Source organism: Lygodium microphyllum, chromosome 23 (genome assembly GCF_053477565.2).
Source record: "Lygodium microphyllum isolate KBCC chromosome 23, Lygodium_microphyllum_v1.1.10, whole genome shotgun sequence".
Taxonomy (NCBI): domain Eukaryota; kingdom Viridiplantae; phylum Streptophyta; class Polypodiopsida; order Schizaeales; family Lygodiaceae; genus Lygodium; species Lygodium microphyllum.
The window spans coordinates 15684319-15707398 of record NC_141157.1 but is presented as its reverse complement, the minus strand read 5'-3'; the positions used below and the strand labels follow the sequence as shown (position 1 = coordinate 15707398).

Genomic DNA, 23080 nt, shown 5'->3' with positions numbered 1-23080 from the left:
TCAAGAGATGTTAATCGCAAGCAGCCGGAGAGCGCAGAATTGGCGTCCGGTCCTATCGGAAGGCACGGAGCGTGTTGTGAGGACGTCAGCCCCGTAAATCCCCGCCGGAAACAGGCGCGCCTGCGCAGGTACTACACACCGCTTCCTGAATGACGTGGACAGAAGCAGAATTGCAAGGAGAGCGCGGGAGCGCTGCTGGTGTCCCAAGGAGAGCAACTACTTTAGCATTCGACGTTGTAACGCCCCCCCAGAACTAGTGAGGGGGCACTCCAAAAATTGGGATATGCTGCTTGTCTGTGCCGGGCACACAGTATTCTTTAGTAAAAGGCGAAAGAATAGTTCGCTCTGTGCCCAACACGCAGCTTCCTAACAGACCACGCTCACGAGAAGCCCTCATATACCCTACCATTTTCCTTCTCTAGCGGGCTTCAGCGGCCCTTTGCGCATGTGGGATCTCTGCGCAACGTCGTCCATGCATGCGCGGAAAAGGCGGAACATTTGGCCACGGAGCGATTTTCTAGCTATATCTCCCACCCAATAACCGGTATCCACCACCCCATTCAACTCAGCAAAACCACTCGAGTAAGAAACAAGATTATTACGGACCTGTTCCCACCACACCACGGTGGGGTTAGCAAACTTCATATCCAACCCACTCGTTCACATGTGCTGGAGTGCGCAATCTGGTTCACAACCACAAACCTTTCTCTGCCATCCGTGAGATGCTTGTCTAGTGAGGTTCACTTCCAGTTCACCACGTGTAAGACCTGCTATTGGTCAGCAGCAATGCCTGGGCACAACTTTTCAGGCTATGAAAGTAACATTTTAATTTTTTCAATTTCCTTCTCACACAGCCTATGTATGCATGCCTAGGTTTGTGTGCAGGAGTGTGCTATGTCAACGAGTGTGTGCCTATGTTTGTGAGTGTACACCTATGTGTGTGAGCATGCCTGTGTGTTGAGGACCTTCGTCATACACTAAGAATTATTAGTTATTAACAAGAAAATTGAAAGAACGCCTAATTGCAAGAGAGAAGAAAATACAGAGAGCATGCACAACACAAGATTGAGCACAATCTCCCCCCATGCATGGGTGAGCATCTCCCCCATGCATGTTTTATGGATTTGTAGCAACATTTTTGTGCTCAGAAATCGTTAAAATGCATCCCCTTTTGAGGCTCTTTCTTTCTTTGCATGAATATCTTGCTTTTGTCCTACTATTTTCCAACTCCTGTTCTATTAAATCTATTTTAAGGTTTACAAAATCATAATCTAGCCCTCTAGGCCTTGCAAGGTACTGACATACAAATACATAAATTGCACATAGGAGCATACAATGTCCTTGCGCTTGTAAGTCCACCCTTTGTATGCTCTAAGTGGCATGCAAAGGGAGGACTCGGGGTGATTCAACAAATTCAATACTTGGGGTGGCGACTTGAGGACTCAAGGTAGCCTCCAACTTAATAGCCCCTGACTTAGTGGATGTATGGAATAGCAAAACTCATAGAAACACTAAATATTTCAATTAAAAGATTACATAATTTTGAGTTCTTTCCTATTAAAAACCCATGAGCATCAAGTGATCGAATTTCTGTGCTAAGCAAGGTCCTGGAGAACACTGCTAAACTACAATGATGTGCAATCAAGGATATGAATGTGTCATAATCAATTCTAGTTCTAGTACAAATTGTGGGTTAAAGATTTTAAAGTTTCTTACCCAATGCCATACAAGTACAATTGGAATTCCAAAGAATCAAACCATGTACTATTTGTCCAAAACTAGGTCCCTAATTAGTCTAAGAAGCCCTCGATAGGGTGTCTAGCTATTGTCAATAAAGATTCAATCAATTCAGCCCAAAAAAAAAAAAAACAGTAAATATTTAGTCTAGAAACTCGTACATCATGGCCACACAACTCCTCAATCAATATGGCTCTTTTAATCCCCAAACAATCTAAGGAATGTTGGTAAGATATGAGCTAGTCAAGCTCTATGATCACACTACAAGTACCCAATGCAATATTACCACATATTCTTCGTGCATAATTCCCTCCAAAACTCCAAGTATAGTAGGTCTTGACCTTCTTTGGCTGCAAAATCATTTTGGACACATATATTCACACATAAAAAGCATGGTTAGCTTATAATAGATTAGCTAGTTATGCTCCAACCTAGCTAGTTTATTGCAATACTTATCCAACACACTTGGTTGTGTCGAATTACCACTAAATTAGCCAAAATTAGAAAATATTCAATAAACAAATAGTAATTTATAGTGATCTTTGAATCCAAATTTATCCACATAATGTCTTATATCATGTCATTGACTAGCCAGTCACTCGACCACCATCTCGATAACTATCTTCCAATGCTATTATCATGTCATCCATTGCTCATAATCATGTAAAAATTACCCATTCCAACTAGACTATAGCAAAAATCATATATGTATTGAAGTACATCTATCTCATGACACGTAGGATCTTTTGCCTCATGCCTACTCATTTCAACCACATTGAGTCTAACTATACTAGGGAAGTGGGTGTTTCTATTTTTAGTATTTTTTACTTTTCTTTTCAGCTTGAAAGAAGACAAAATTTCTAATCTAACTACAATTTCAATATATCAATCTATTCTACAACCTTTTATGATTTGGTTGCTTCCAAATGTGCCATTTTTATTGTATGTCTCACAAGGTTTCTACCAACCTACATATCCTAACAAGAATCCCCATCTTGCTAATGTGCGATCTATTCTACTTGTGGATAGCAAGGGCAATCGATGTTCAAGAATATGCCATGTCCCAACAACATAACAAAAAATGTACATCAAAGCCCATGCTTTTCTGGACTTGGATAGATCTATGCATATGTAATCATGCACTCTTGAATCTTCGACACCTTGGAGTCTCTCACCTCTTAAAGTATCCTCACCATGGCATCTCAATAACCTCATCTAACCATCGACTCAGTTTTGCTATGAATGTAGCATAAGATAATGAACTCCTTTGCTTGTTCCTCCAATCCAAAGCAAGTTCTCTCTCTCTCTCTCTCTCTCTCTCTCTCTCTCTCTCTCTCTCTCTCTCTCTCTCTCTCTCTCTCTCTCTCTCTCTCTCTCTCTCTCTCGTGTGTGTGTGTGTGGAGCCCCAAGAGGAACACCAAGGAAAAGGGAATTCTCTTACAAGAAAATCTATCTTGTAACATCAACAAGCTTTTATTTCATTCTTTTGATCATCAAAACAAAGAAAACAGCAATTCTTCACGCAGCATCATAGAAGATTTCTCCCATGGATTTGATAGAATCAACCATATTCTCCAACACCTTCACAAAATCCATCAATAGAACAAAGAACACAAAGGAATACACCATCTTTGAATGGAAATACATCACATATTATTCATCTTCAATATCTTCATAATTCTCTCTCTCAATCTCTCATATACAATTACATTGTTTCGATAGATTTGACTATCTCTGACTCTCTCTGTCTCTCTCTCCATCAATAGTACATCATATCCTCACTACAATGCTCTCATAATAACCCTCAATAATCTTTCTTAGGTCGTGGATGCACCTCCCAAGAGGTATGTCTGATATGAAGAGTCACCAGAGCCACTACAGTGTCTTTTCACAGCTCACTACTGTCACTGTCACTTAGTCTTCTCTTTAGTCTTTAGCAGCTGTTTCTTCCACCTGTTTTAGCTCTTTTGAACTTAGATTCATCCTTTCCAAAGGTTAGAAAACTTTCCCAAAGTCACACATACATTCTACAGAACACCTACAGAAGGTCTACAGAACAGTCATAGTACAGTACCAGAACAGCTACAGTACAGTTACAGAACAGAGACAGAAGCTCTACAAAAGATCTACAGAAGGTTACAGAAGGTCATCAAAACTTCGTAACTTATACTCAAACCATTCCAAACTATCAAAAACTATTCAATAGGCTTCCAAAAGATCTCAATCTTCATCAATCATCAATCTATGCTTCATATAGAAGACAATCGGAACAAAACAGAAGGTATACAGAACCAATCAGAACCTATCAGAACATCACAAAACCTTATATCTCCACTAAGAATCATCATGAACTTTCAAATCATAATCAATATCATCCAAAACACTCTCAAACACTTCCATTAATAACCATACATCACTTTAAATCCACCAAAAGTCAATCATTCAGACCTCAAAAACGACAAAAATCAGTCAAAAATTCAGTCTTTTTCCACTCTCAACATATCCCCACACTTAGAAAGGAAGCGTCCTCGCGACCTAAGGAAAATAAGAATATAAGTTTACTAAAGAGCTCAATTTTGGATCTTCCTTCAGATCTTCAATAATCTTGCCAAAACACGACCCCAACTTATCACCTATATCTGATAGAAAAAACTACTAAAGGAAAACTTCATTATTCATTAACTCATCTGATTAATCATTTAAAAACCAAAACAAATTTGTAAAGGATATAAGAGGTTCTCTTCAGCTTTCCACCATAGGCTTTTCATAGACCAACAATCTTTTGAAAATAGCTCTCGAACAAATATTCGCAAACCAACACGAACTCATCACATACAATTAAAACAACACATACACTAACACTAACACTCGAACAAATATTCGCAACCAACACGAACTCATCACATACAATTAAAACAACACATACACTAACACTAACACAACCATCTGAATGACACCTCCAAAAAGAGATCTATCATTAAGAAGCTTCCAAAATACATTACAAAGGCATCAATGAAGATGATCCCTTTTAAAAGCTTGGTAGTTTCAGAATCGATCCATGGAGAAGGATTCATCTACAAATGTCTTGGGAGGATTCTGAAAAAACTGCAAGCAGCACATCCTTTCGAGCAAAACAAGGTATCTGCTAGGGAGACATAAGGCGTGAAAATACAAGACATCCAACTGGTGGGAGTCAATATTCACATTGACATTCATACAAAGTTTTGGAATGGCCTTTTGATCATTATGGGAATGCATATGCATGTATGCTAGATACCAAGCAAAATGAGCTGTCAATCTCACCGAAGGATCCAGAGACTATGAATATTGATGAGCAAAATGAAGATAGTTCTGGTATGCTTGACTAGCAATTGTCCAATCTCCTGGAATTATTGGCCAGTTTATCTGAGGTCCTGTAAGAGAATCATTGGAGCTCCATCCCCTTCTTCTGGAAATCCGATGATCAAACCCGTCATATTCACTAACTGATTGAGGGGGTTGAGAGATAGAAGTGGCAGGAGATGGAAGTGGAATAAGTAAAAGTGGATGAAGAGATGGGTAGGCAAAATCATAAAAGGAGGAATAATTTAAAGAAGGAGTGGCTGAAAATTTTAGGGAATCACTTAGGAAAGGTGTTAATTGATAAATAGGAAAGGTAGAAGGTACATGAATGGATGGAGAAGGACATGGTGGAGAAGGGAAAAATACTCTATCCTCGAGAAAAGAGCAGTATGTAAATATGGGAATTTGAGGAAAAGATTGAGATTGGAAAAGAAGGGGTAAGATGGTTGTGGAATTGGTTTGATAGAGGGAAATATATATATCATAACGGTGAGCCATTTGTTGGTAATACAGTAGGGTAGGAACAGAAGGACCTAAGATAGATCTTCTCTGATAGGCATCAAAAAAAGTAAAATCAAATGGATTATTTTTGAAAAGATAAGCTAAGAGATCCACCCTCAGTTGGTTAGTGCTCTGTACATAGGTAGGGGCTGTGTTCTGTCATTGATTCAGGACCACATAATCAATCATGGAATGCTAGGAATTATCAAGGCAAATAGCTGCTTTGGAGGAGTAACTCTGAAACATGTCATCTATTCGCAACTCCAAATGGTTGACATACAAAACAGCTTGTAAAACCATGTCTCCCATATACCAGGCCATATCCACTTCATCTGGAATCAACAAGTCTCCTCGGAGATACATATATGACATTAACATGATATTGGTCGTGACAGAATCTTCAAACACCATACGGACCACCTCTGTCAGCAACTCAGGAGACCAAGCCCCACTCCAACCATCCTCTGGAAGAGGAAGATCCATCGTGGAAAGCTTCATGTAGAAGGCCAATTTCTGTAATTGATAGTGGACAAAGAAAGAATGGTCCGGAGGAACATATTCCTGGAATTGCTCAAATGTAGACCATAGCAGATCCATCCTGGACTGCAATCTTTCCACTTTATCTTGGAAGAGAGGACACAAGGTAGCGTGTCTCTCAAGAACTGCCAAGTCCTGCTGTGAGAAAGAAGGGATCAAGGGAACATTAGGGCTTGGAGGAACAGACCGTGACTTTGCCAGTTGATCTTGCAACTGCTTGATTTGGGAAGCTTGTGATTCCACTGTGTCATGAGCAGTTTGTAAGGCTGAGAGTTTTGCATCTAAAAGAGTTTGAAACTCTTGAGCTTCTTTGGACATTCTCTCCTTCTCCTCTGAGATTTTAGTGACCTCTGACTGAGCTTCTATTAACTGAATCTTTAAAGAAGATATATCATCTCTTTGGGTTTCAATCAGTTGGGTTTATTGCGCCATCTGCTTGAACAAATCTGTCAGGGTATCCTTAGCAGAGGCTAACTCGGATGTTGCCTTATGCAACTGATCCTTAGACTGCATCAATTCTTCATAAAAGGAAGCGTACAGATGTTGAACACAGGCTGTCACTGACAGTTCAATGGAACTCTAAATGTCTTTACATAGGAAAGGAATGGCATCTCCCGAGACTAGACTGTTCAGTGAGAGGGGTCTGATATATCCAACGAACCTTCTCGATGTGCTCTGAACAAGTTGTTACATGTGAGATAAGTAGGGAGATCACTACTAGAGGTAGCAGGAATGGGCACGGAAGGAAGAATTGAAGGAGCTTTTTCTGCTACCCGCTTCAAGCGTTTACGTTGTATGACCAGGGGAGACGGAGAATCCAAATCCTCTATATCAATTGGTTCTGACCCATCTGAAGGTGGAGGAGGAGGTACTGGATCAGATGGAGGAGGTGGAGGCACACTCTTCTGTAAACCTGAGTAGGTCAAGAAGGCATACAAGTACGATCCATAGGTGACATTGGCAACATTGCCCCTGGTAACTTTGATGAAATGTTGATCTATCTTAGTGAGTAGGTAAGTACTCCAATCAATAGCCACTCCTTTTAACACCATCCTTGAAGCTGTAAAGAGCTCTTTGGACAAGTAATGGAATGGCGTTTTTGCAGTTATAAACCTGTCTTGGAGGAACAGACAGACCAACTTTCACACACGATCAGTGATGATCATGGAAAAAGAAACTCCTTAAGAGTTGATCACCTTCTTAACATTCAGAATTTCCCTGGTCTGTTTTTGTAACAGCTTCAAAATCTCTTCGTTTGAGAAAAGCTGGCGAGTTGTAACAAAGGATTCACCTTTGTAGGGAAGAGACAGAGCCTTCCCTAGGCCTCGAGGTGTCAAAGTCATGGAATTACCCTGTACCAGTCCCGACTTTTTGCTGTAGGAGGCCAGAAACTCATCACACATCGATGGATCCTTTGGAAGCAATGGAAAGGAGGCAGCCACGAAAGTTGCAAGTCCCGCCTTCGTGAGAGGCTCAAAAGTGAGTAGGGAAGAGTAATCCCTACTGACTAGTGGGACATACTGGATAGGGGGAGGAGAGTGAGGCGCCATTCAGATGGTAAACACACACCACAACACAGATAGTCACAAAGAATGCCAGTAAGACAACCAAAAGACGATAAAAAAGGAATCAATCCAAAACAAGGACACTTATACAAATATAGACATAACTAACCCAAGTACCACCCCAGACAATACACAGCCTAGAAAAATTTTGGCATGACCTCTACACATATGCGACCGAAAGCTTCATGCGATGCAACATGCAAGCACCCAAATCCTCGTATTAGGCAATAAAGAAAAAAACTACACACCGTACCCGTAATCGTAACACATGGATAAATCAGACTATCATAAAAAACGGACATCAAGACTGGACCATAACTTGACCATCAGTGTCAACTAATAGACTTTTACGTGCCCATCCCACGAAGCGAGTTCATTAAAAAGGGAAAATAAGTGCAGTGAGGGGGAATTAATTTAATGAAAGGTGCATTGGAATAATTTATTAACAATGGGTGACATTTTATTAGGTTATAAACCTTAATAAGAAAACGACGATTCCTTCTTAAAATGTTAATTACAAATTATTAAGTTGAAACGGTGCTTTGACGCAACCCGAACTTCGATGCCCAGACTGGGTCTCTAAATGCAAATTCCTTAATTAAAAAATAAGAGTGATGTGGAGCACTTTTTTGCCAGCCCGTGCTCTTGTGACGGCTGGTTCATTTTTATTATAAATTAAAGTGCCTCTTAAGCGCACGTAGCGCGTGCAAAGTGAACGGCTGGTTGATTTTTATTATTATGAAATTGTGTGTGTAGCGCGAATGCGCATGGAAAATGTGGGTGAATAAAGAGTTCATTTTAATAATTAATTTGTGATTAAGAGAAAAATGAAAATAAATAAAGCACATAAAATAAATACCTGGAAGAGGTGTGTATGCAATGGCCTGAAGGCGCACGGAAGAGTCCCCCAAAAGGAATGAATCCAGTAAAAGAAAAGTAAAGACCACTAACTGAACAACAAAGACAACACCTTAGTGGATGTGTTGAGTTTGAGTATGATTTTTAATTTTATTATGATGTATTAGGATAGTTTTTGTTTTTTTAATTGTATATTGGGTTTGTTTGGTATTTTAGAGAGTATTATGTATGGTGATTGGAGTTATGTGTGTTTTTCTGGATTTGTTTTTTAATAAATTGTATATGGTTGTGTATTTATTGTTTTTTTTGTTTTTTTTTCAAAAGGAAGAATAATTAAAGATGGATATGGGATGAAGTAAAAAGAAAATTTCAGCCAGTTAGGAAATATCCACAATTTAGGGTATGAAAATAACATGGGGATTTTTATGGTGAAGTGGTGTTTGTGTGGTGTTTGTTTGGTGTTTTTTTTTTTGTTTTTTTTAAATTATTTTTTTGTTAATTTGAAATAGGGGTACCGAATATAAAAATAGTTTAAAGTGAAAAATGAATGGAAAAATGTCAGGGAGTGGGTGGAATTTTCTAGAATTTTTCAAAAAAATTTATGTATTTTTTACTAATTTGAAATGAATTTTTTGTATTTGTGTAGGTAATTTTGAATAAATTGGAAAATATTTAATTTTCTGTAATTTTGGGGGTTGAAATTTCAGTTGAAAATTTTCCAAAAATTTACAAAAAGTGAAGGGAATTTTTAGAATTTTTTTGGAATTTTTTTTGAATGGAAATGAATTTATAAATTAAGTAAATCAGTTAAATCAGGAAAATCAGCTGAGTTTGGTAAGTAAGGTCAAATTAAGTCAGCTAAGGCATGGAAGTCAGGGTAAGTCATATAAGTTAAGCTAGGTGAGGTCAGGTTAGTCAAATGGAACTAGGTTAGTCTGGGTTAGGCAAAATCAGGTAAGTAAACTAAGGCAAGTCAGTGGAGACTAACCTAAGGGGGTTAACTAACCTAAGTAGGGTTAGTGAAACCTAGGGTTAGGGTTAGTCTAACTAAATTAGGGTTAGTTTGACCTAGGGGGAGTTAACCTAACCAGAGTGGGGTTAGTCTAACCAAAGTGGGGTTAGTGGATTAGGGGGGGTTAACCTAACTACAATTGGGTGAAACTAACTAGGGGGTTAGTAAACTAACAATAGTTGAGTTAAACTAACTAGGGGCTTAGTAAACTAACTATAGTTGAGTGAAACTAACTAGGGGGTTAGTAAGCGAACCATAGTTAAGTTAAACTAACTAGGGGGTTAGTTAATTGGGGGGGTTAACTAACCTAACTAGGGTTAGTTGAACCTAGGGGGTTAGACTAACTACATTAGGGTTAGTTTAACCTAGGTAGGGTTAAGGAACCTAGGGTTAGTGTAACCTAGTTAGGGTTAGCCTAACTAAATGAGGGTTAGTTTAAGCTAATTATGATTAGTGTGAGTAATTAAAGTTAATTAAGTAAAAAAAATAAGGTTAGTCGAACTAACCTTAAGTTAGTGGGAAGGAGGAGGAGGAGGAGGAGGAGGAGGAGGAAGAAGGCAGCAGGGTGGCGGGAGAGGCCGAGGAGGGCCTGGCAGCGGTTCAGAGCCCAAGCGGCGGGCACTAGAGGCGGGGCGGCGGTTCAGAGCCCAGACGGCGGCGGGCGTCAACAGCGGCGACGGCCAATCCGGCAGCGGGTCAGAGCCCAGGCGGCGGGCGCTAGAGTCGGGGCAACGGGCGTCAATGCCGCACCAGGCGGGTGGCAGAGGGAGCAACGCGGGCGCAACTCCAACAGGCGGCGATGGCTGCGGACAGGCAGCGGCCAGAATGCCAGGCGGAGGGTGGAGAGGGGAGAGAAGGGAGGGAGAAGAAGGAGGATGGAGAGGATGAATGGGGAGAAGGAGAAGAGGGAGCGGGAGAGAGCAGAGGAGGAGGGTGGAGGGAGGAGGGGAGGGAAGGGAGGGAGTTACGGGGAGAGAGAGGGAGGGGGAGGAGAGAGAAAAAAAAGAACAAGAAGAGAGAGAGAGAAGAGAGAGAGAAGAGGAAAGGGGGGGGTTATGGTTGGAACGGATGCGGGAGGGGGGTAAAATTATAATTTTTTAAATAATAAAGATTTTTTTTTTGAAAAATAATAAAAATTTTGTTTCTGTGTGTTAAAATAATAAATAAAGGAATTAAAAGAAAGGTGTGCCCCCGTCCCGTGCGCATGCGCAAGGCGGGGTAAAAAAATTTACAGCAGCGGGATCGGAACGGCATCAGGACGTCACCACGGGGTACGCGTACGTGATCGGGCATGGCAAGGCGTGTAAAACCAAAAATGCGGGCGTTCACGCGTGAGACGAGTCGCGCGAAACACGTCCAAATAAAGAAAAATTAATATCTCACAATCCAATCGTCGAAACGAAATGATGTAAAAAGAAAAAATGTACCAGACGGCAGGGGAAAGATAGGGAAAAAGGTCAACGGGGGTTCCGGGGGGAATAAAGGACGTGCACATGCAAAAAACACAAAAAACGGCCCTGAAAATACATACAGGGATTAATTTTGGAAAATCCGCTCGCTGGAATGCAGGGCAGAAAGAAGGAAAAATGTGCAAAAGAACGCGCCCAATAACCCTATCATGTTAAAACACAGTTTCGACCGTGAGAGGACGCGTTCACATGGGAAAAACATAAAAAGGACACATGCAGATACGGTCGAAAATTAATAACAGAAGATCGGTTCACCGGAATAGAGGGCAGCAAAAATGACAAATGTGCGGGGGATGGGGTGGCACAGGGCTGTCATGTTAAAACACAATTCCGGTAGGGTTCAAAGGCATTCACATGTAAAAAACACCAAAAAGACACGTATAAACACTTTGAAAATTTAATAATTAAAAATTTAGAAGTCGGAATAGGGGGGAGAAAAAAGAAAAACTGTAGGGAAAGGTGCGTGGACACGACTGTCAAGTCAAATTGGAGTTCCGGTGCAAACAAGGTAGGTTCACATGGAAAAATATCAAAAAGACGCACGAAAAGGTCCCGAAAAACCGCAAAAATTAATATTGGACAAATCGTGCAGCAGAAGGACACTGAGTAAAAAGGAAAAATGTCAAGGGGAAAGTGGTTGTCAGGGCGATGATGTCAGATCATGGTTGCAAAGCAAGAAATACGCGTTCACATGGAAAACGGTCTAATTTACGCAAAATCCTTAAAAATTAATAACTCAAAAACCGTGCATCGGAACAAGGGTAGGTAAAAAGGAAAATTGGATAGTTCAGGGGGACGAACAGGGCTATAAAGGTAGATGGGGATTTCGCTGAACGTAGGGTGCGTTCACTTAAAGTACAATGCTTTATAGAAGTTGGGTTGTTCCACTCTCCTCACTGTGCATATGGGATTCACGATCTTCCTAGAGTATACATCATTTGTCATTTCTCAACAGGGTATGCGGGACATATGGTATACCATGTAATGCTACTTACCCTTGCACACAACCATAGAGAAGTTAAATTCTAGAAGCATAAGTAACCACCTAGCTATGCACCCTATAGTGCAAGGTTTGTTCATTAGATAAAGCAAGGTTTGATGGTTAACAAAGAAGACAAAGGAGACGTAGCCAAAAGGTAATGACGAAACTTGTTTACAACGAATACCATTGCTAGGCCTTCCCTTTGTCAAAAGACATGGATCTAGAGCATGGCATGAGCTATGGAGGATACATCATCAGTCATATCTTTCAACACCCCCCTCAAATGATGAGTTCCTACACTTGTTGCCCCCTACATGATCACATGGCCTAGGAGACTAGCTCATAGGTAGCCTAGTCAAGATAAAGCTTGAAACTTTACATCTTTAGCAAGGGTTTTGTTTTACAAGCAAATTCACTAAGGGAAACAAAATTCTCTATGGAAAAACATAAGATCAACTATGGGAAAGTTAATTTCTTCAAAACAATCTGTTAGAGTTGTTGTTGATGGCGGAAGCATCTTCTTCATCTTCGTCATTCATGAACTGATTTTTATGATGGTTACCATTCTACACCTATTGTGCTCTTTTACAGTGGAAACATTCACTGGCTATATGGCCAGTCTTACCACAGTAATGACATGTCATTCAATCTTTTTTATTAGAGTTGAATCCTCGGCCTCGGCCCTTTGCTCCATAATTTCCTTTGGTCAATAGACTATGTTTCTGTGTTGAGATAGCTCCCTTTGCACCTTTATTTTTATGTTTAGTTTCTTCATCAAGTGGAGAGTGCTCAATGTCCTTCTATGACAAATTAGGTACATTGTTGAGAGTAGAGATGATTTTCATAAGGATCTTGGTTTACACTAGCAAGGAGTACAACACCGACTTCATCTTTATCTATTGTCTTCTTCAGAGTGGCAAGTTGAGTTTTTAGACTTTTGAATTTGTTAATATTCATAGTCATTGAAGTGCTACCTTTTATAGTTGTAGTTCAATGTGTCAAGAGACACAAGAAGATCAGTGTCAAACTGACACTAGTTGAGTATCAATGGATACTATTCTTTGAGCTTAGTGTTAAATGTCGGTGCTTGATTTGCTTCTTGTTTGTTGATTTGAAGTGTTGCTCTTGCTGGGAACTACGTTTACACTCAAATTAGAGTGGCATTGGGTCAGCGAGCTAAGAGGAGTGGGAAAATGAAGTGGGGATGAACTTGAGTGAGATTGGCTATGGCTTCCATAGTTAGGGTTGCAGATAGGTGATTGATTTCTAAGGTCATGTAACTCATACACGGAACCATTTTTCATGCAACTTGAGGTGAAGATAGTCCATATGGTAGCCTTCCTTTACCCCATGCTTTTAGGAAGAATCACATTGCATATCGGGAGCCCAAACGGTGTGACCAGAACAGGGTGCAGATTTGTCAGCGAGCTTGAATTTGTGTAATGTCAGGGTAACTGGATCTCAATGTTGGAATTTGAAGTGATAGGGAGTTAGCCCCTAAGCTAATGAAGATGTTCTTAGAATAAATTTTGAAAAGATATGGCCTCCTTTAGAAGATCTAGCTGCTCAAAGTAGGGTAGGTACTGTTCTGGCTATGGCAGCCATGAAAGCTAGAATGAAGGTAGAGCTGAAAATGAGATGATAAGCTAGCATTGAGTTGGATTGAAGTTAAGAAAGCTCAAGAGAGCATAGAGGATAGCTAGATTAAGTTGGGCCATGCTCAGCTGAGCTCTGATACCATGTCAAAAGATGTGGATCTAGAGCATGGCATGAGCTATGGAGGATGGAAGATGGACACAGACAAGACCAACTGTCACACAAGTGAATTAGGTTCCAAGATTGAGGCTTGGACTCATAAACAAAATCTTGTGTGTAAGTCAATGACATAGACACTTGATTGAAGGACAAAAGTACTATGACATTGCATTGAAAAGTAAACCAAGTACATCATTATATAGTCTCTGACCTTTCTCCACTCTCCTCACTATGCATGTGGGATACAAGACATCTCTTCCTGGAGCATACATCATTTGTCATATCTTTCAACACCCTTTCCATTGTGAAGTAATTCATCTCTATATCCATGAGTTGTCTGCTAGCAAACCTCACAAGATAATTGAGATTATGTTCACCAGGTTGGCACAAAAGAGCTCCCACGACAAATTTTGAGGCATCAATGTGCTCATGAAATGTTATGTTTCAATCTGGGGCTCGTAGAATTGGTGTGGTCATGAGAGTCTTTTTTAGTTCTTGGTAGGCATGTTGGCATTCCTCGGTCCACTTGAATACGATCAACAACTTGTAAAGGGGCCTAACGATCAATGCATAGTTCAAAACGAATCACCAACAGTACCCTATGTGTCTCAGGAAGCACTGAATTCCCTTATAGTTCATGGGTGGTGGTAAATTGACAATGGCTCTGGCTTTGGAGAAGTCAATGATACCATGTGCCCTAGGATACATCCATGTTTCACCCAGAACTAACACTTCAAGGGGTTCAAGGAGAGGTTATACAACCTAAACCACTCAAAGACTACATGAAGTTTATCTAGGTGCTCCCTCCAACTGGAGTGAATGCATAGATTGTCAAGAAACACCTCCAATTCTTGCCTAAGCATGTCTTTGAAGATGGTACACATGAGGTGTTGAAAGGTAGCTAGTGCATTCGTCAACCCAAATGGCATGACTATATAGGCAAACGTGCCCCATTCCATTGCACATGTTGTTTTATGCCTATCGTCAGGATGCACCTACACCTGGATATAAATTGAGAACCGTCTAGGAAACTCTAGGCCTCTCTTCTCACTACTTTCTCGAGTATGTGCTCACTGTAGGGTAGTGGATAGTTATCTCTCTTTATTGCAGAATTAACCTTTTTATAGTTTATGCATAGTCAAATTTTTATGTTCTTCTTCAGGGAAATCACTATGGGTGATACCCACTCTGTGTGCTCGATTTCCTGGATGAACTTGGCCTTCAATCGCTTATCTATCTCCTCCTTGACAGCGTATGCATGCTTTGGATTCATCGGGTATGGCAGCTATTTAACAGGTGTTGCATTAGGAGTCATTGGGATGTTATGGGTCACAGCCCTTGGATTGACTCCTTTGAGTTCATCTAAGGACCAAGCAAATACATCTATGTACTCTCGTAGGAGAATAATGAGATCAGCCTCCTCTTGCTTCATCAGGTTGTTAGCTATGAAAATAGGTTGAGGTTTTTCCCCTCCCCTTGCCAAGTTGGCTTCCTTGACCTTAGCAGGCCCTTCCATTGGTTCATTTGCCTATCATTGCCTCTTAGCTCCTAACAAGATCACTACCCTGTCGCCTTTTTTGAACTTTATGAAGCACTTAGATAGGTCTTGGGGCTTCCATTTCTCTTCAGTTTCCAATCCCCTTGGTTGCTTCCTCTTGTCCTCCTTCAACTACTTGTGCGCTAGGTGGATTGGCAAGTCCCCTTTGATGCGTTTGGCCTTAGGTATTCAGGACACTTCTTTTGGGTTGCTCTCAGAGCTCATTTCCGACTCGGAGTTAAACTCACAACCTTTTCTAGAAGGAGTTTCCCCTAGTGTTGCAACTTTGAGGCTGATTTTTGTACCAAGGAGTGGTGTGGTACTTGGTTGAACTAATCCAACTTGCTCGTAGTCTATCACCCCTAGGTGGTCCAACCAAGTACAGTTGCATTTTGTTATGAAGACTCCTCTTTCGATTCTAAAGACATTGGCTTTCCATGGCTCGGAGTCTACTTGTATTTGTTCAATCACTTTGTCATCCGTGCCATACTCTATTGTCTTGGTCTCTTTCTCACTTTCCTCATCTGTAGAGTAGCAGTCTTCATACTTGTCATACGAATTGTTATCTTTTGACTGCTCATCATCTCCTAGGCTTCTAGTCTCAACCCTCTTCTTGTTCATGATCAGTGCCCAATTGTACATTAGGTTCAAGTTGTGCCCTTTGGTCCACTACCACTTTGGCTCGTCCATGAGATCCTTGAGGGGTTTGAGATTGGTAGTTGGTTTACTTGCTAGCTCTCTTGTCAAGTATTCAAGAATCCCCTAGAGTTTGAGTTTGTTAGATAGAATGTGGAAAGGGATAGGTGTTGGCTATCAGCTAGGGCTCTTGGTCATCATACAAAGTGGTACTAATAAGGGTAGGGTCTTACCCTTTGGAAGTTGAGAGGATGTGACTTCTCACAAAACTCACCAACTATCCTTGCAGCCTGCTTATAATTCTCTTCATCATCTGAGAATGATAGGTTGATGGTGGCAAGCACACGCATCCAATCCCGCTCGTCCTCAAGGCAAGGGATATACTTTGTTAGTAGCTCGTAAGAGTTCCTAACCTTTGAGTCTCCTTTCAAGATAGCGGAGATAGCTTATAATTTCCATGGCTTAAGCAAGAGGACAGTTCATAAACATGGCAGTAAACAATTTGCTGTATTAAATTTATGTGAGAAGCTAAATTGTCTTATAATAATCAAAATTCTATTTTGAAGGCATGGATGGATACTACATGTTGTCCTCTACATTTCTATATATCACACATGGAAATCTACCACTTCTAGCTCAAGATATGGCTAATTTTGTACTACAGCTTGTTTTGGACAGTTTACAGTAGTTTGTTCCATTTATATGGTCCTTCTTCATCAACCTCTTTGATCTTCATCAACATGGAGATTTATTTCAACATGATTCCAAATACTTCAAGCTATCCTTGTAATCATCAACATGGAGCTTTATTTCAACATGATTCCAAATACTTCAAGCTATCCTTGTAATCATCCTTGTAATTTGTTCCCTATTTAGCTTTGAGGACAAAGCTCTTTTAGGCCAGGATGGCTTGTAATAAAGCATAAGTTACCTTAGTCTAGGGTAGGCTAGGGTTAAGTATAAAACGTGGAGATGCAACATGTGAAGGATATTTTTGCCCTTTTCAAGCAATAGATGCTTTGAGGTTCCTTCCTCCCACCAACTAAGAGGGTGCATGCTCTTAGCCACCAAGATATGGGGTATATACCATGTCCCACCTTGACATGAGGTGAGTATTCATGTTGCAGCATTCATCTATGATTCTCAACCTTTCATGGCAGTATAATTTCATGCCTAGCTACCTTGGCTATGGCTTCCTTGCAAACATGGTGTATCTCTTGTATTTCTTTGCAAGTATAGTGCATTTCATGAATTTCCAGTTATTTTGTTTGTTGTGAGAACTAGCTATTTTACAAAAATGACATTTATCACTGTCTTTGGTACCTTTTGCATATCATGTGATGGCCTTTGGTCTATGTAATGTGCTTGGGTCTTGGAAACAAACAACTGATAAGTCCTTTGGTGATATCTCCCCAGAGGAGTTAAAATTCTTTATTGATGATCTAGGGGCAGCCATCACAAGGGAGCGACAATTGATTATTTTGAGGAAATGTTTTGAGCATTGTAGACAGTTCTGCATTGCTCTTAACCCTAGAAAGTGTATACTTGGAATACTTTATGGGTTGTTACTTGGAAATGTAGTTAGTTCAGTTGGTATTGCAATTGAACCTGAAAAGATAAAGGTTATAGTCTCTATGAGCCCGTCACGTACTCGAAAAGAGGTGCACAACTTTTGGTCATCATTGGAATATTATCGAAGATTTATCAATGCAATGGTGGAAAGACTGTTGCCATTGACGAACCTTCTATCTTTTACCTGTCTGTTTGAGTGGAATGAAGCATGAGGAAATCTTTTCTCTTTCTTATACAAATTGAAATTGAACATCATGATAACTTTATTGGAAGAGACAAGGGCTCTAGGGCACTGAAGCTTGAAACAAGTCAAGAACTGGCCACTATATTGGAAGCTTAAATCATCAAACTATTGCAATTTATCACAATAGATTCTCAAGATCTCTAAGTTCGCTAATGATGGCTTCAAAAGCTATTTACAAAGTCATTGGATCCGAATTTTTCAATAGAGTTGAGAAGATAATTTTAGTAGAGAAGGAAGAAGGCATAAGGGTTTTTGGCTACATGCCTGGTTATAGTGGGTCTAGAGATGGATACTTTGGAGTCCTTATCTCCTATTTACTTAGCCATGTGAGAGATGCAATATATTTGAAGCTTCTCCTAGGCTATAGAAAGTAAGAGTTTTTGAAATGTAGAGGCCTTATTGAGTGGAATGAATCCAAGGATTCCTCTACAACAGAGACATATTGAAAGATCTTCAAGAATCAAGGGTTTCTTAAAACCCTTGATTGCCTTCTCTTTGTTTAGTTTACATTGCACAAGAGCTTTGATATCCCTCTCTCCTTTTTTGTGTAACCATTTGTATGGTTTTTGGCAAGGATGATGTATTGTATGATGTGGTTGTATATTTAAGCTTGAATTTATGCCAAATTTATAGATAATATCATTGAAAGACCTACAATTGACTGTTTGCTTTGACTCTTCCTCCTTCATGTCTTGTGTGCCTAAAGTATTTTGTTCTTTCTTGATAATGCAAACATAAGAACTTCTTACCATATAAACATAAGAACTTCTTATCATATAGTGAGTGAAGTGTTGTTTACCCCAAGCTTTTGTCATTGCCTTTTTGAAAAGGTTTAATTTTTCTTTGAAGTTTTTGAGATCATAATCTTTTTAATCAATTATATCACAATAGAAGAATATTTTATCTAGTTTTTTTTCAAAATTTGGCTTTTTTGTTCTGAGTCTATCCATTATTAGCACGATTCCATAACTCCATTATGTAGGGATTTCCATTGATTATATTTAATGGTTGAACTCCCATTTCTAGAGTTAATCTTATCAAGCTTTCCATGAAAGCCTAGGAACCTTCTAGCCTTCACCCCACCAATAGATGGATTTTTGGGGATAAAATTTCCATCCTCCTTACACTTTTGAAGATCTAGTTTAATAACAAAATTACCTCCATGATAGTATCGGAAAACAAGCTAGTGTATGGGGAGGAGTGCGTTTTGCCATTAGAAATAGAGCTCCCCACTATGCGTTTTGCCCTCAATCATTCATTGGGAGAGGAAGAAGCGTTACAAAAATGGCATACGTCTCTGGTACATCTTGATGAGATTCGGTTGCAAGCTTTACTACATCAAGAAGTAGGGAAGATGAGAATGAAAACCCTTCATGATCTTCAGGCTAAGAATTACAAATTTGTGAAAGGTCAATTGGTGTTGTATTATGATCCTCATCAGGAGCTCTTTCCAAGAAAATTAGAACCCAAATGGGATGTACCATACAAGATTGTATGTTTAGGAAAGAATGGCTCTACAACCCTTTTAGCAGATTTGCAGAGGGTAGAGTTTAAGACTAAATTTAACTTTAATAAGCTGAAGCCTTATTATGTGTAAGGGCTGACGTTGGGCTTGGTGCCTATGTGTAGGTTCTTTAGGATTCAACTTTAACGTGCAGTAGGTACCACGACGAGCAGATGGGAAGCATCATTCCCTATCTAGAGCATTCTTACCTTGACAACATTACCACCAAGGTTGAGTGATCTGGTGGAGCAAAGGGTATCAGATTACTGAGTGGCAAGATGGATCCTTTATGTGGGAGATTAAGGTCTACTACCACCATTGTCAACGACTTTTGACTAGCATTCCTATCGAGTTCAGCAAAGAAGGGGGATTGTGCCTGCTATACATTCTCTCTCTCGGCTTGATTTTGATTATCATAAGTACGACTGAGCTGATTAGTATAGCGTGGCCTATCAATGAAGCCCAGTTTTATACTTTGCATTTTAATGGAGCTTCTAGAGGGCTCGCTAAAAATGCGAGCATTGGTATGGTCATTGAAGATCCCCAATGTATATAGTCCGATGTGGTGGTATTTGCTAATTCTTGGCTAAAGGTGACTCATAGTTAGTAATCAATCAACTAAATGGGACCTATAGTGTGTGGGATCCCATCTTACGGATGTATCATCGTGCAGCCTTGGATATGTTGCATATCTTTGAGACGGTGACTTGTCAATTAGTTCCTCAACAATGGAATTGCTTTGCGGATTCCCTGACTAACTATGCTTTCATAGAAGAGTATTTTTCAATTGTGGTCTAGGGGAGCTCCTACAATTAGCTCCTAACATTAGCCCTAGATTACTTTGGGGTCTTCTTACTGACACATCATATTTCAAATGCCGATGGTTAGTTTGGGTTATGAGTTAGGTAGCAAGTGAGCACCTTCCTCCTCTATAATGGACGCATAGGATTGTGTATCGTCATATTCGTTGGATACCCCTTGCTATTTATGTAGGGGGGTTAGCTAATAAGTTGACACACTTAGTGTAGGGCCTAAGAGGCCTTATCCTTGGTCGATTTTGTGCTTAGGTGAGTAACGTTAGGACCATGGGATCATTTCAATAGTGCATTGTGTTGAATGGTAGTAAAATGTTTTATTTCATAAGGCCAAGAGGGTCATTCTATTGGTTGTGAAATGTTATATCTCTTTAGGCCAAGAGGGCCACATGTTAGTTTGGTGCAAGTATGTTTAATGGCTTTCTATTTTATTGATTGCATCACACATGTTGGATGAAGTGCATGGAGGGAGTCTTTGTTGCACAAGAGCTTCTTGTGGCCATTCGAGGTGGTATCGTCGCCTTCTTATTTTTTCCCTTAAGCTAACAATGTTATATGTGTATGTGGGGGTTATTTTCCTTTCATTTGTGGGGATTGGCAATCAAGGCATGAAGTCCTAGGGTTTGGTTAGGTATATCTGGGGAAGATTTGAGTAGTCGTATACCTCCTGTTAGGACATTGTTAGGCATTAAAGACCTGTGATAGAAGGTAGTCCTTGTGACCTGTCCTTCTTGCTTGCTAGGTAGCTGTCCTAGGAGTACTTGCTAGTGTGAGGCACTTAGAGAAGCTTGCAAAAATAGCAAAGAAGAGCAAATGCTGAATATATCTATAGAAAAATTTACAGAGGTGTGTAAAAGGGGGTTTTAACCCCTCAATAGGAAAACAGAAAAAACAATTCTACAAGTAGTTGATTATCGCCTTGTGGAGGCTTGGTAGGTACCTAGGGACAAGTCTAGACCTAGGTTCGATACCTTGTCTTCCTACAGTAGTAGCTAGTAAAAAAAAAAAGGAAAAAATAAGGAAGGTTGGAGAAAAAATAAAAGTGAGCGAAAGAAAAGGATTAAGTGTCGCATTGCGAGAGCTTGGTAGGTTCTTGGGCACTGAGTTAGCACCTGAGGCCGATGCCTTGTTCTCCTTGGGTCACTCTATGCTTAGTTCCCTCCTTTTTACATGCATGAGTATGGAAACCTTGGGAGGTAAATGTGTTACAAGAAAAATATGATGACCAGGCTATAGGAGTCCTCTCCTAGTAGGAGGTTCTAGTCCAGTTGTCCTAAGTTAGGTAGGTAGTTCAGACCACCACTAGGATGACCTTTTTGATAGGCTTTTTAGCTAGCTCGTGTTAAAGTAGTTGGTTAGCGACTCACTCTGCATTTCTATCAGATTATGTTGGGCCTATCGCTCGTGGATTCTCATGCCTTGATTCTATTAGAGGATAGGGTGAGAGCTATTCTTGTGCTTTGTTGAGTATATTTTTTGTGGTAGCTTGATACTTTCTTTGGGTGTTGTTTGTGTAGCTCAGTTCATGGGATTTGACGAGATGAGTCACCCTATCATGTAGTCACCAATGAGAGCAGCTTTTAAAGATCCAAAAAGTGTAAAAAAGAAGCGGATTAATGCAAAATTTTATGCGAGAATTTCAAGCCGATGGAAGCAGAACATGAAGGTTCGACAATTTTTAGAGACCAAGGCAGACGGAAATGCAAAACTTTAGCCGTTACGGTGGTTGTGGATTTTTAGTAATTTTTTTGACGATCGGATTGAAGAGAGAGCACTTCCTAGCCATTCGAGATGTCAAGTCAAACAGGCAAGATTTTCCAGAGTTGGAATCGGGCACCGGACAGAAGAGATATGGGAAGCCGCAATTCAAAGGTTGAAATGGACATTTAAAGAGAAAAAAGTTGGGTATGGGCCTTAGAGGGCCCGTGGCCCCAAAATTTTTTGTGGGGGCGGGGGGGTGTTTTTTGAAGCGGTGTGTAAAAAACGGTCGTCCCCTTGTGACGATTTGTGAGGAGGAGGGGGGTTGCAGCCTGTAAGCAACCCATACAATAGATCATGGCAATCATCTTCTCCAATTTTTCACTCCTCTTTACCACTTGCTAATCAAAAAATGGTTGCCCAGTGAAGAAATTGAAAAACTGGTCTTTCTCTCTCCTCTCTCCTCTCTCCTCTTGATGGCTGTTCACATGTGTGATTCTATGAGAGAAGGGAAAGGGGATGGATGCAAGAAGCTGATTGAATAATGGAAGCATAATGAAGGAGATCATAGATCAGAGTTGAAGAGAGGATCAATGGCCTCCCAACCATTAAATATGCGCCTCCAAAATCGGATCTATGCGTAAGCAATCATTTCATTTGTTTCATGAAAGATGCTTGATGAAATTGTTTATAAATGGATGCCTTTGATTGATAATGCTGAAATTTATAAAAAATATTGAAGAAAACCAAAAAATTTAGTCATTCATTGTCTAGCTCCTAGACTATCCTTAGAATCCTATATCGCACTCGAGTGCTCTATGTTGTACTATTTTGTACTAAACTATTCCCAGGTTCTATTAGTAGTTTGAATTTCATAGGTTTTTTTGGGGGATTCTTTTCCTTTAGAACTATGACTCTTGAACCTCATGTTGGCTACTATCAGTGACACTTTCAGTTGCAGGGGTTGGACTAGGATAATCTTTTGCAGTTTGCCCTTTAGCTTTGCACCTATTGTACAGTAGCATATAGCCCATTGATATTCTTGGATTAGGATAGTTTGGAGAAATGCGGCCTTTTCAAAACACACAAAACCCGCAATTATGCAGTTTTCATAGAAATGATAAAATTTAGGGGTTTTGTTGTGATTTTTGGGTTCATATGGAGTAGAAATGAATATATAATCAACTCTCAATGATTTTGATAAGTCCCGACTCATAAATTAAAAAAAGCAAAAATTTTATTGAAATAATGAAGAAAAATAATGAAAAAATAGGAAAATTAGTTTTTTACATTAAAAAATTAAGAAAAAAATATGC

The 23080-nt window shown here is 40.0% G+C and overlaps 1 non-coding gene across 1 annotated transcript; it reads right to left on the bottom strand.

The window, feature by feature from the left end:
- Nucleotides 1-243: 243 nt before the first annotated feature.
- On the bottom strand, nt 244-364 carry LOC148015917 (U5 spliceosomal RNA). Its single transcript, XR_015688274.1, has one exon. It is a non-coding gene; the product is annotated as a U5 spliceosomal RNA (small nuclear RNA).
- Between the last annotated feature and the right edge of the window lie 22716 nt (nt 365-23080).